This window comes from Perissodus microlepis, unplaced genomic scaffold, assembly GCF_051167445.1.
Source record: "Perissodus microlepis isolate ML-2025 ecotype Zambia unplaced genomic scaffold, ASM5116744v1 scaffold_24, whole genome shotgun sequence".
Taxonomy (NCBI): domain Eukaryota; kingdom Metazoa; phylum Chordata; class Actinopteri; order Cichliformes; family Cichlidae; genus Perissodus; species Perissodus microlepis.
Genome location: NW_028182046.1, coordinates 467,083 through 481,411, shown reverse-complemented (window position 1 = coordinate 481,411; position 14,329 = coordinate 467,083). Strand labels below are relative to the sequence as shown.

Genomic DNA, 14,329 nt, shown 5'->3' with positions numbered 1-14,329 from the left:
TAGCTGCTCTGCTCTGTGTTGGTACAGGGCATTGAAGATGATAACAGTGGGTGGATTATATTCTTAAACTTAGTTACAGCGCTTTCAGAAAGACATCTACTTTGATAAAATCTACTCTCCACCGCTGTGTAATCAATTATTGTAAATGTAAATGTTATCAGGAAATGATCAGACAGGAGAGGGTTTTCAGGAAACACTGTTAAATGTTCAGTTTCTATGCCATATGTTAAAACAAGATCTAGAGTGTGATTAAAGTGGTGGGTGGGTTCTTTTACATTTTGAGAGAAGCCAATTGAGTCTAATAACAGACTAAATGCCATGTTGAGGCTGTCATTTTTAGCATCTACATGGATGTTAAAATCACCCACAATAATTATTTTATTTGAGCTCAGAACTAAATTAGATATAAAGTCTGAGAAATCAGACAGAAACTCTGTGTAAGGCCCAGGTGGACGATAGATGATAACAAGTAAGACTGGTTTCTGAGTTTCACAGCTGGGGTGGTCAATGTTAAGCATCAGGCTTTCAAATGAATTAAAAGTCTGTCTTGGTCTTTCATTAATTAATAGGCTGGTGTGAAAAATTGCTGCCACACCGCCCCCTCGGCCTGTGCTTCGAGGTTTCTGGTAGTTAGAATGACTCGGGGGTGTTGATTCATTTAAACTAACATAATCATCCTGCTGCAACCAGGTTTCTGTAAGGCAGAGTAAATCAATTTGTTGATCAATTATTAAGTCATGTACTAACAGAGACTTGGAGGAGAGAGACCTAATATTTAATAATCCACATTTCACTGTTTTACTCTTTGGTTCAGATGTGGATACTGTACTGTTCTTTCTTTGTAATTGTTTATGTTTAAGTTGTTTGTTGCTGGTTTTTAGTTTGTTTTTTGTCTTTTTGGAAGCTGACACAGTCTCTATGGAGATGGGTTTTTGGGGGGGTAGCAGGAGGAGAGAAGCTGCAGAGAGGCGTGTAAGACTGCAACTCTGCTTCCTGGTCCCAACTCTGGATAGTCATATTTTTGGGGGTTTAATAAATTTGTCCATATTTCTAGAAATGAGAGCTGCTCCATCCAAAGTGGGATGGATGCCGTCTCTCCTAACAAGACCAGGTTTCCTCCAGAAGGTTTGCCAATTATCTATGAAGCCCACATCGTTTCTGGGACACCACTCAGACAGCCAGCAATTTAAGGAGAACATGCGGCTAAACATGTCGCTCCTGGTCTGATTGGGGAGGGGACCAGAGAAAACTACAGAGTCCGACATTGTTTTGGCAAAGTTACACACCGATTCAATATTGATTTTAGTGACCTCCGATTGGCGTAACCAGGTGTCATTACTGCCGACGTGAATTATGATTTTACTGAATTTACGTTTACCCTTAGCCAGCAGTTTTAATTGTTTTTTTTTTTCTTACAAAAGCTTGGATCGAGGGCTGACTTTCAATAGATCGCAGCGATTAGCTGCTCTGCTACGCACAAGACCCTGACCCAGAATCAGGTCGTTTACAAGCTATTTAGCACCAGGTTCTCCACAAACATGAGTGCGTGATTGGAGAGGGGCGACCGTCGTCGGGCCGTCCCCCAGCCCAGTCACGAATGGCTCTACTTCACCGGCGGGCCGGCTATCCGAGACCAACCGAAGATCCACAGCGCTACGGTATCACTGCGTCTAGGCAGGATTCTGACAGAGCAATACATTTATAGCATTAGATAAGAATGCCTAATATGAAACGGCAGTTTTCAAGGGCAAAAAGCTATCCAAACATACTTGGTCCTATATGAAAAAGTAATCGCACCGAAAACCCGATACCTTGTGTGTCACCTCTGACACCAAGATCTGCAGCAAGCGTTTGGTGCTAGAGGTCACATTTTGAGTTTGTGAAGATATTTAAGGTAGACACACGTAATTAGCGGCAGCTGTGTTGTTGATTGGGAGGAAGCAAACAGTTTGCGACCTCTGCGCTGCTGTTAAATCCTGGAAATAAAGAATCTGAAGGACAAGATGAGTAAGGCTGGAGTTATTGGACTGTATCAAGTTTAATAACTTCATGCATACCAGTGACATCGCGTCACCGTCGCCAACGAACACCCCAGTGGCTTCAAGCCTTGGCTTAGCCTCTACAGGAGAGGTTTCAGCCATGAAAAGTGTGTCCATCACAAGTCCACCACCATGATCTCAGGTCTTGAGGCAACAATCATGAAAACTAATCTTAACTGAGAGTGTTGGATGTCCTCATTGTTGCAGAGCACATGGACAGCATACTCACCTGGTTCTGTGGGCCAGCAGCACATGTCACACCATCCATCACCCTTGTCATCACATTCAATCTTGATCTGAGAGACACCTGAAGACAGAAACGTTCAATGATAAAAACACACAGTAGAGTAAAATTGTAAGACGTCATCAGTTGATGCAGTTTAAGGACACTTGTTCTTCTGTGCAGTCTCACCTGGAGCTCACGTTTCTAGTTCATGCCATCATAACCAAAGATTCTTCAATTAATAGTTTAAAGATGTCCATGAATGCACTGCTAACTGCTCTTCACCCTTATAAAAATCAACATGCATTTTGAATAAGAAACACTTTTACAAAACCAAAAGCTTCACTGTACTTAGTAATTTATATGTCTAAAAAACAGGTTCAGTTTGTAACTGAGGGAGCGGCTCGGTGGTGCTGAATTATATTTCCAATAGAAACACAGTTTCATATGTTGTAGTAACAAAACACTGCCACAAGATGGCAGCCTAGGCCTACTTTACCATGCTGTTCAAGTGAAAAAGAAAAAGTGACAGAGCCCTGAAAGAGTGACAGTGACACTTTTTATGAACTCATCTGTAATGTGTCTCCTTTTCTGTAGAATGAAGAAGTGCTTCCCTTCTTTTAAAGTAAATACAGGCTTACAAAGATCCTCTAAACATGTTTCTGAAATAATCCTAAACACAATCATTAAATCAAAAATGCAAGAAACAATTTATTTCATCACTCTTCTTAACTTAATTCCTTAACTTAGTAAAAAAAACAAAATAGACAAAAACTTTTCTGCTGTCTCACCTCTGTCAGTTTTCATGCTGTTGCAAGAACAGGTGGAGGTGCAGGTGGAACTTTGACTTCACTGTGGTTTGTATGTGCAGGCAGGAGTGTGACATCTCAGAACAGCAGAGGATTGTCGAGCACGGTGACTCCCGCTGCGACGCCCCCGTCTGACTGTCCTGAGCTCTTGGTCCTCAGCAGACGGCCCACTCATTCATCACCATGTCTTTACCCTGCCTGTAAGAAAACCAAGAAAAGGCTAACATTAGAAACAGCCACCAATCCCTTTTACTCCACCACCCGAAAACCAGTGAGAAACACTAGCTAGTATTAACTTGGAATCAAAGTCCACTAATCCCCAGGCTCCCAGCATAACATACAGTCCAACACAAACTCCACAAACTGTCTTGCTTCAGCTGACTTTCCTTCACCTTCTCTCCAGACAATCTGTTGTGCTCTTTTCAGCACAAAGTCACACTCCTGCTCACTGATCCTCACCTCTTTTTAACTTAGTCTCAGCAACTTTGTCCCATAGCTCGCACATCCTTTCCACCTCCATCTTTCTTCCCAGCCAACTGATACATACCTTTTCTCCTTCCTTAAAAGCCAGCCTAAGAAATACGATTTTATAAACGCCCGATAAATGAAACTGCCATTTTCAAAAATCGTATCATCCAAATTCATGCAGCGTGGCTAAATTAAGAATGAACTACAAACCCGAGCTTCCTTGCTAACATGATTAACAGCTAAATACTATCATAGTGGAGGTGTAAAATTACTGCTAAAATAGCTCATATGAACCCTGATACTGGACTATGTATTTATCAAAACAAATGATCTGATATTACAAAGAAAACTAATGATTGCTTTTTACAGTATTAGCCCAGAGTGATGTAAGGCAGGGTGGTTAGTCAGACATAACCTGCTGACAACTTGTATCTGGTAGCTTTTTCACATCCTGATCAATGTTGTTGTCAAGTGTGTCTCATATACACTATTATCTCAGTCACAGTACAGCATGCATGAATCACAGTAGATATACAGTAACGCAAAACAGCAGGCAGTCATGTATGTGTCGTCACTGTTTTGACTGAGGCTAGCTCATACATGGAATGCAAGAAAATGCTGCATGTGTGTGCAGATCCACACATGCACTGCTTAAACTTCCCTAGTTTAACAAATGGTGAGCAATAAACAGAAGTTTTCAACATTTTTAAAGACGCTTCTATCCCCCCGCTGTACCTCCTCCTTCTCGCTGAGACTTCAAGACAAACGGTTCTGCTGCTGACAAGGCCACTGATACTGTTTTGTCCCTCTGGACCCTGTAGACGAGCGCAACCACAGAGAAATAAATCAGAGGAATAAAATGCAAATGATATTGCTTACACTGAACAGCAACACCCAGGTGAGGATTATCTAATGCCAAATTTTCCAAACAATGAAAAAACCGTGCCCTTTTTCTCACCATGTCTAGAGTGTAGAGGTCAGCCAATGTCGCTCGGATCTGCTGCACAGCTTAAGGCTGGTCTGGGAAGAATCTGTCCAGGACTCCAGGTCTGGGGAGCACTTGCTGAACCTTCTTGATATCAGCCAGGTGAGCGCTGATATCTGGACACTTCACAGCTCGAGAGCGCTCCATGAGGAGACGAGCATCCCAGCTCTGCAATTGAAAACAGACAATGAATTCTCTGCTTGTCTTTTTATCATTAGATGTATTTCTGTATTAAAAAATTCAGTTTATTGGGCCACTTTGTGCTAGAAGAATTTTTCCAGCATAAAATAGCCTCTATCATTTCACTAACTTTTGGAATCTTATTTCACTGCTGCTAATGACGTTTCACAAACTGTCACAGGTTTTTTAGCTTCGTTCGTATAAACTTTCTTGTGGTTGAGATTCCCGAGAAAACAGCCAGCACACTGACCAGCAGAGGGTGACAACAGTTGGTTTATAATACGCTGAGATTTGACAGACAGAGACAGAAGAATGAAGGAGAACAACACAGAGTCACGCTATCAAGGAGAACCTGGACGGTAGATTCAGCAGTTTGGCTTGAAACTTGCAAACTGTTTTAACTTGTTATGTCCAATTAAGTTTTCCTTCCAGGATGCTCGCCAGTTTTCTTTCACTTGTTTCCTGTTCCTGCCAGCAGAATGCACACACAGCTGCAGTAACTACACACAATGTTGCAGAAAACATGGAGCAGCAACAAACATGTGTTGGTCTCTAATCACCCATTCAAACTGACACGGCGACAGGTCTGTGGTCACTTATATCAGCCAATCAGGGCTAGACTTGGTGTTGCTTAACAGGGAAAGAAATAAACTCAATGATAATGACGCTCCAGTTTCTCATGAATACGAATCACTTTAAGCAAGTCTGCAGGTTTCATTTTAGTGTTTTTAACTAAACTCTTTGATGTAATCATTCTGAGTGCAAATCAAAAGTTGGACCTGTACAGAAGTGTAGTTGTCAGGCATGTAACCGTTCCTGAAACACACCACAGTTTGCCGTCCCTGAAGTAAAAGTGACACAAAAGACACAATCTATGTCGACACACAGCGACCTCCATCTCCTCTTCATCCAGTTTGGAGGCCTTCCTTGAAGTCTCTCATGCTGCTGTCCACTGGGAATCCCCACATGTGCCTCTTCCCCGTGTCTACGACATGTAACAAATATAATAAAATAGCAAGAAATTATAAAGTAAATGACAAGATTTTCCATTTACTCTAATTTAACAGTAGTCATTTTGCAGAAGACAGTCATTTGGTTACTATAGTAAAAACTATTATGTCAAATTAACCAAAATGAAAAACAAAATCACCTAAACTTGCATTTTTCACTGCCTTCTGTAAAGTGTCAACAAATGCAGACATTTTGCTGTCTTCAGCAACAAAAACGCCATCATTTTTCCTTCTATTAGTCCCACATGTGATCGTTGTAAACTTTGAGAAGGCTCTCTTACTTATTTATGTTGGACTTGCCCCAAATTGCATAACTATTGGTTGGACATTTTTAAATGTTTTTCTGATATCTACAATTGCACATCAGAGCCGGACCCAATAACTGCATTGTTTGGATCTTCCTCTTCCCTTTTACACCTCAGCTCTGCTGCACAAACTACATTTTTGTTCGGGATGGTAATTGCTAAGAAAATGATCTTGACTCTCTGGAAGTCGGATATTGTAGCTCAATTCAAAATGTGGCTAACAGAACTGACTGCTCTGTTGCACGTGGAGAGGATTAGGTACACATCAGCGGACAAACTTAGTCATTTCTTTGATGTGTGGCAGCCATTTTTAGATCATGTATTAAAACAAAGTTCTCTTTGATCGATCGCAAATAATTCAGCGTACCACCTCAGCGTTTTATTTCTGTTTATTGCCGGTGCTGAAGTAGTATTTTTGTTGTTGCAGCGTAATATTTTGCCTTATTTGTGTGTTTTTGCCCTTGCTGTTGTGTTGTCTGCTTTGTTTTATTAGTTTTTTTGTTTGTTTGTTTGTTTGGTTTTTTTTGGGGGTGGGGGGGGTGTTGTGTCTTTTTTTTCTTTTTTTTTCTTATATCAAAAAATCTCAATAAACATACTTTAAAAAAAAAACGGCATCAAAAAAGTCACGGTCATCAGAGCAACATCAGAGAAACAATAAAGTCTAACCATGGAAGGTTTTTATAAATATGTGCATAAAAACACAAGCACAAAGAACATCAACAATGAGCACCTTTCTTTTTGCTTAAAGTGATATAGCTTTCTGTTACCATCAACTGAAACCGCCAACATTTCAGGTGTGCATGCTGGGCAGCTGAAGCTGACATCACAGCACAGCTGGTCTTCCTCATCAAGAAAGCTGTGCTGCAGTGCATCGCTTTTGGCACGCCCAGTCTGTATGTACAGAAATATAACAGAGGAATAAATATTTGCATCTGCTTATTGAAAAACAATATCAAAGAAATACTTCACTCACCCTTCCCCCACACTTGCAGCTGCTTGCAAAAGTATTCGCCCCCCTCAGATCTGTGGCAAGATCTGAAAACTGCTGTTCACAAACGCTGTCCATCTAATCTGACTGAGCTGGAGCTGTTTTGCAAAGAAGAATGGGCAAAGATTTCAGTCTCTAGATGTGCAAAGCTGGTAGAGACAGACCCTAAAAGACTGGCAGCTGTAACTGCAGCAAAAGGTGGTTCTACAAAGTATTGACTCAGGGGGCTGAATAATTACGCACACCCCACTTTTCAGTTATTTAAATGTAAAAAATGTTTGGAATCATGTATGATTTTCCTTCCACTTCTCACGTGTACACCACTTTGTGTTGGTCTTTCACGCAGAATTCCAATAAAATTGATTCATGTTTGTGGCTGTAATGTGACAAAATGTGGAAAAGTTCAAGGGGGCCGAATACTTTTGCAAGCCACTGCAGTACGATGCTCCAACAGTTTTGCAAAAGCTTCCCTGGAGAATCATGGAGAAAATACTTTTAGTTCCAGGAAGGAGCTCAAGAGGTCTAAAGTGTAAAGAGTAGACATGTTGACAGATGCTGGCCAATATCCACTCCTAATCAGGTCCTTTAAATCAGGGCTGCACTGCTGCTGGCATGTTTGACATCTGTGTATCGCCTGGTGCACATCATAACGTCCTTGGACCAAAAAGAAAAAGAAGCAACATGAATAATACACCACTGCCTTCACAGGTGACTTCTGTTAAAGTAATACCATGTTCTGATTGTACAGCAAGGGCAGAAAACATGCTCCATCACACTATGTTCAAATCCATCACAGAAACCTAAATAGCAGGTTGCTGTTTACTATTAATGTTGATTAAAATCACGATTTTTCCTGCTGACACTGTGAAGTTTACGCAACCCACAGGAGCAGTTTGAAAGCTTTACTGTTGGCAGAATGCGAGCTACCAAGAAAGAGAAAACCACTTAAATAGATTCTTTCTAACTGGCTGTAGACACATATGAAAACCAAAATTGAGTGAATCTCATGAGGAAATATTTTGTATATTGGTGCAATTTTGACCGTGGCTTTAAAAAACATCAATAACACTTTCTCTGTTGTGGAGTGGCTGATGTTTGTGATGTAGAACATCACAATCCCCACAGAACCATTCCTCTGGAAGACACTCTCTGCACATAGACAGGACTTTTAACAAATTAAGCAAAATTTGAACAACTGAAAGTAGTATGCACTCAGATCCAGCCACTCTTGACAAAGGTAGCAGCTTCTATTTTGATATTATAGCTCCGGGTGGCTCAGTGTACTTCACTATGAGCTGTCGGTTAAAAGGACATTTGTCAAATTCATGTGGTTTTATAATTATTAAAGTTCTCACACGCTCAAAGACATAAATGTCAGCCAACAAGGCATCGCTCATCAAGCTTAGCTATATAGAAATGTATGTTATTGAGACTTAATAACAGCAGGGTGAAGACAGTGGCAACACAGAGGATGGCCAACAGCTTCTGTGTCAGTGAGACCTTTCAGCTGGTGTGGCCGTGCTTCTTTCCAGCACTCAGCAGCTTTCTGCTGCCAAAAGGACCGTGACACTGCCCTACTTCTTTGAGCCTCAGGAGAACGACATCAATCCAAAACAGCAGACAGCCTTTTCAAATACTTTTCTCTAAAGAATCCAAATATGAAGTATTGTTGCTCCCCTTTGTTTCTGATAATGTCACTTTTACAAATCGTGTCCCATCAGCTCTCATGGCTGGTTTGGCTTTGAGGGTCGGGGAGGACAAAAAGCTATTAAGGACCTTTTGATCTGCAGTCCAGTTCTCCTCTAAAGTATTAAGGATGAAGCAACAGTGCTCCTCTTTGCTATTCTGAAATGTGTGTTAAACACAGTGTAGAAGGTAAGTAGAAGCTTACACAGCACCATCAGCCATCATGCTAAATTTGCATCTTCAAAAGTCAATGCAGCCAGACTCACACCTGATTATAAATGTTCAGGAGACACTGTTTAATGTTTAGTGTTAACTTAAATCACTCATCATTTACAGTATTACAGAGTTCGGGGTTATGGGTTAGCACTATCATGTTACCCGTAACTGTATTAACTATGGTAGCAACTTAGCTAGCAGTGTTGGTCAAGTTACTTGAAAAAAGTAAATCAGTAACTAATTACTTCCCCCAAAAAGTAATCCCATTAATTTACTGATTACTTATTTTCAAAAGTAATTAATTACTTAGTTACTTTTTAAAAACATGATTTACAACCTGAATAGGTAATAAAGCGATAGATCTTTCAGCCCAATTCTACTTTTTCTGCATAATCCATCATACAAAATGTAATCAAATGGAAAAGTCTGTTTTTAAAACTTGTTTTATTAGTTTGAATCTTTTAACTTTATGCATCAAGCAAAAATTTAATTATATGCAACATTCTGACTAGAAGAAATTTGTTTAACATTTAAACCTATTATCTGCACATTCCAGCACATAAAATATATATTTTTTGTGTTTACACTCAGTCTTTCAAATAAATGCAAGTGAAACACAGCAGAAAATAAATAAAATCAAAGACTCAGCGGTCCTGTTGCTCTATTTTCACCTGTATAGCAGGCGGATGTTTGCCCTGGACCTGGTGAAGGTGTGCTGCAGCGGTCAGTGGAAGAATCCGCGAGTCTCTCTGTGAATTTCCAATCCCGTAGTAGCTACTCGGTGCTTGCTCGGAAGTTAAGGGTTTTTTTCGCTGTAAAAAGAAGTTTCTAAAAGTTTTTGTTACTTTTTACGGAATCAAACTCAAAGTAAGGTCAGTACTTCAACGCTTTAAACGCTGCACGGTCATACTCTCTCTGCACTCCTTGATAGATTATCCATTGTTGATCTGCACACAGCTGTTATTGTCATGAGACACTCTGGCAAAGAAATTATGGTTTTAGTAACGCAATAAGGCAGCCTGCTTACGGGAAAGTAACAGTAATCTAATTACCTTTTTTGCAATAGTAATCCCTTACATTACTCGTTACTTGAAAAAAGTAATCGGATTACAGTAACGCTTTACCCCGCGTTACTGCCCATCTCTGGCTGTGAAACACTAATAAAAAATGATTAACTCAAGTTTTTGCTGCTAAAGTTGGTTCTATCAGCTGCTGAATCACAGGATGTACTTGGTTATAGTCATTTGTGCATTTTGGGTTGCTTTAAATAAATAATGATGTGTTGTAATCATCCAGATCTAGAACCTTAAACTGCTTTTTCACGTGTCTGTAAATGAATTTCTTTCTTATCATTGTCCCGATTGGTGTCGGCTGACACTTGACACTTTGTGGCTTCTGATTTGTCTGTTGTCAAGGTCTCAGCTCAGTGCGATTCCTCACGTTTTGTCATGATTAAAGGATGAATGTGAACACCGCTTCAGTCAGTGTGTTCACTTCCTGAACATGACACACTGCTGTAAACAGTGTGTCACATTACTTGAAAAAAGTAATCGGATTACAGTAACGCGTGGGCAGTTACTATCTCTATTAACTAGTCATGATAGAAGCCAATATTTCTGTCCTAACATGGTTTGAATATGTTTCACTACAAGCTAACATTTACAGCATGACTTTAAGCTAGCACCATATAAAGACGGTAAAAGACACTGTAATATGTAGAAATGCATGTGAAAAGTGTTATATTAGCAGTGGTTGTGCTACTCCACACAGCCACTTTAACATTACTGACACTGTATTTCTTACCTGTAAACAGTGTGATAAAAGCTTGTGCAGAAAGTAGCAGGTGTAGACTGGCCCATAGCACTGTATGAAGTGATAAGATGTGAAAGGACATATATAGGGTACCTTAAAGGGCGCCTTAAAAGTGTTTCCCTGAGCTTTTACTTGCAGCTTGATATCTAAATAAATGTAAATAAATGTGAATGAAAAAAAAAAAGCGAGAAAAAGGAGGAGCCCGGAGCTTCGTCTTTCGCTCGGCCTACCCCGCTATAGCAGACGGACCGTCAGAGACTCGAACTTGGCCGTTAAACTCTGGGGTCTGAATGCTGGCCTGTTAACGCTGTGCACCACACAGCAGGCCAGTTCATGGTATAAAAAAAGGACATTTATCTTGTGTTCTTCAACAATTTTTTTTTTCGTTTTTCTAAATCTATTTAGCTTCTTGTGCAGTATTGTTCCACACAAATGACACATGGAAACATAGCTATTTTTTTATTGGCTTTCACAAAATGGGACTGCCAATGTTGTAGGTGTTACTGCGCCAAAGTCTTCCTGCTAGCCTGAAACCTGCTGTTGGCGCCACTATGTTCTCACCACACTCTTCAGCGTCAGCTTTGTTGCCTCTTTTCGGCACACCTACCTTGTCCCACTCATCCACTTTATCTGCTCATGGCAGATTTCCCCACACTGACCACTCCTTGGATTAAGGTAAATTCAAGCAGGTCATTATAAAAAAGACACACAGCTTATCATCTTATCCTTGTGCAACACCTAAAAGCACTCTGTTCATTTGTTTGCTAGATTAGCCGCTAGCATACACACACTGTGTTAGAGGCTTGTTGCTACCTAGTTAGCGATGCTACACACCTGTTACTGTGTATTTTTCAATGATTCAGCACTCCTTGGATTTTTAGACAGTAATGAGATCATCTGCACACTCCACAGAGGTCCAGAGTCCAAATGTGACCTCTAGCACCAAAGGCTTGCTGCAGTTCTTGGTGTCAGAGGTGACACACAAGGTATGGTTTTCGGTGGGATTACTTTTTCATATAGGACCAAGTATGTTTGGATAGCATTTTTCCCTTGAAAACTGCCGTTTAATATTAGACATTGTTGTCTAATGTTATAAATGTATTGATGTGAAAGGTGTAAGTGTGACAAATATGGAATAAGATACGAAATCAGAAAGGAGGCAAATACTTGTTCACAGGGCTATAGTCTGTAAATGGTCTTCTTTTGGCTATAGTAGATCTTTTACTTGTTCATTTTTTAATTGTTTGTTAAAATAGTTTTTTCGATCATATTGAGTATAGAGGAATGCAACTGTGAGCTTTAGCGAATATCCCGTTTCAACAGGACCATGATCCCGATGTGTGAGACAGCAGGGTGTTGCCAACTCCTCAGTAAGGAAAATCGCTATTGGCTGTCCTAAAAGTCGCTAGAAGTCGCCAAATGACATCATCGCCTAATTTGCATAATTAGTCATGCTAATGTAATTGTAACCTACGTTGTTGGGGAGAGAAATAACATCATGGAAGAGACATAAAGTGAGTAAAAAACGTCCTAAATGCAGTTAGAATTTATTTAGAACTACAAATTAAATTTATTTTAGCAATTATTGTTTTTTTAATGTCACAATTCCAACCCTGCTCCTTTATCCAGGCCTGGACCGGCAAAAGTGACCCGAAACTGGCACTCTGGTGGAGTTACTTTGTGTGTGAGAGTGCGTGTTTATAAGTAGTTTTAAACCTTGTGATCCACAAAACAGCATAACAGTAAAGGAAGAACTGACTGCATTACAGTCAGTGCGGGAGCAGCGGCTTCGCTCATGCGCGATTCATTTGCCGTTTGGACGCACAGGCGTGAACGTCTCCTGCCCTGATAGCAGCGGGGGGAGGACTATCCTCCGCCTGGGAGCGCTTTGGCACGGGTGAGGTGCCCACCGCAGCACCGCTGCTTGTTGAGAGTAAGAGCCATACGCGTTTTCACGTCAAAAAGTCGTCATAAATAAGTCTCCAATAATACCAGAAAAAGTCGCCAGATTTGTCGCTAGTCGCTTTTTAGAAAAAAAGTCACTAAGGGGGTCTGAAAACTCGCTAAATATAGCGACAAAGTCGCTAAGTTGGCAACACTGGCTGCCACTGGTGTTGTAATGTGTGATTTAGTTCCTCCTAACATCTCAGTATGCTTCCAGTATCTATCCTCTGTGATTACTGGCTCTTTAGACAGATTTAAATTAACACGTTCAGTAGCTGTTGTGAGATGAACTGGCATTTATAGTACATCTGTTCCAACACAGTGAAGTCACATGCAATGTAGATAGTCATCACAAGATGTTTTACCAAAAGCTTTTGTAATTCTTTTCAGTCTGTCAGTGTGGCATCTGTGTATACACTTGGATTTGAAGTTTATAGAGGTTAAAGAGCACATTGTACACGGGCCTTGAAGAAAAGGTATGTAGTCTTAAGCTCGATGTTTTGGTGGAGTCAGGGGTCTGTAGCATTTTGCACTTCCAGTAGACTGACGTTTGGTCATCATCATCATCATCACTGAGTCACAACATCTTCTCCTTCACCCTCACACTTTAACTCCACTCTGTTCCCTTTCATACATCATATATACTTAGTCTGCTACAGACCAGGAGGCGTAAAGCAGGATAAAGTTAAAAGTTTGACCCATTGTGTAAACTAACTTGAATGATCAACAACCAGGAGGAGTCAACGATTATGGAGGCACGGGAGGTGAGGACCACGCAGGTGGAGGAAGTGAGGAATGTGATGGAGAAGATTAAGCTCAACAAGGGACAGGATGACCCACTGAGCACTTCAGAGGGGCAAGTGGAGCACGCAGGCAACAAGACCAGCAAAGGTGATTTGTATGTTTGTATGTATTGTATGCTTTATATTTGGAGTCCAGGCGGAATTTTAGAGGAGTACCTGATGGCTGAAATGACAGTAATTTATGTTCCCTGACCAAGGATCAAGGAACATGTATTTTACACCAGCTGATACATGTACAGTCAAATCTATTGAATGTTGATAATATTACATTTAATGTAACCATTTAAAATGATTTTGTTTTTGTTTCTCCCGAAATCACGTACGTCAACACAGGATCCACCAGGGGTAGAGTTTTTGGTGAAAGCCACAAAAAGACAAAGATGGGTATGTCATTGTTTGTGGAAGTATTTAGACTAGTTTGATACACTGTAGTAGAGTGTATATGGTAGATTTGATTCAAGGAACATTATCATATGAAGATGAAAACAAAAGTTGTGCGATCTCTGAAAGTGTTTTGTTTATTTGCTTTTTGTTTGTTTATTGTTTATGAAACTGGTGACTTGGCTGTGATCTTCAGTCCCAGAGGCATCAAGATCCAGACCTAAGAAGAAAAGGCCACTAGTAAGTATGCTTTTGCTGATGCTTTTAATCACCACAGCTCATTCCATTCAGTACAAATACCTGTAGATATGTGATGATTCCAAGTTTACATTACACTAATGGCAGGAAACTGCATACATGTGTCACCTTATACACATACCACATACTATATAATTCAATCCCCTTTGCTTTTTGCAGTCTTATTGCAATATATAAGTACTTTTAACAGATGATGCAAGTACAGTTAAATGCATTCACTCC

General features: G+C 40.4%; 1 long non-coding RNA gene across 1 annotated transcript; it reads right to left on the bottom strand.

Moving 5' to 3' along the window:
- Positions 1–1,961: 1,961 nt before the first annotated feature.
- On the bottom strand, positions 1,962–4,797 carry LOC146360575 (uncharacterized). The gene is made up of 5 exons (XR_014799629.1): positions 4,498–4,797; positions 4,275–4,354; positions 3,054–3,269; positions 2,452–2,548; positions 1,962–2,346 (listed from the first exon to the last, which is right to left on the bottom strand). It is a non-coding gene; the product is annotated as an uncharacterized LOC146360575 (long non-coding RNA).
- Between the last annotated feature and the right edge of the window lie 9,532 nt (positions 4,798–14,329).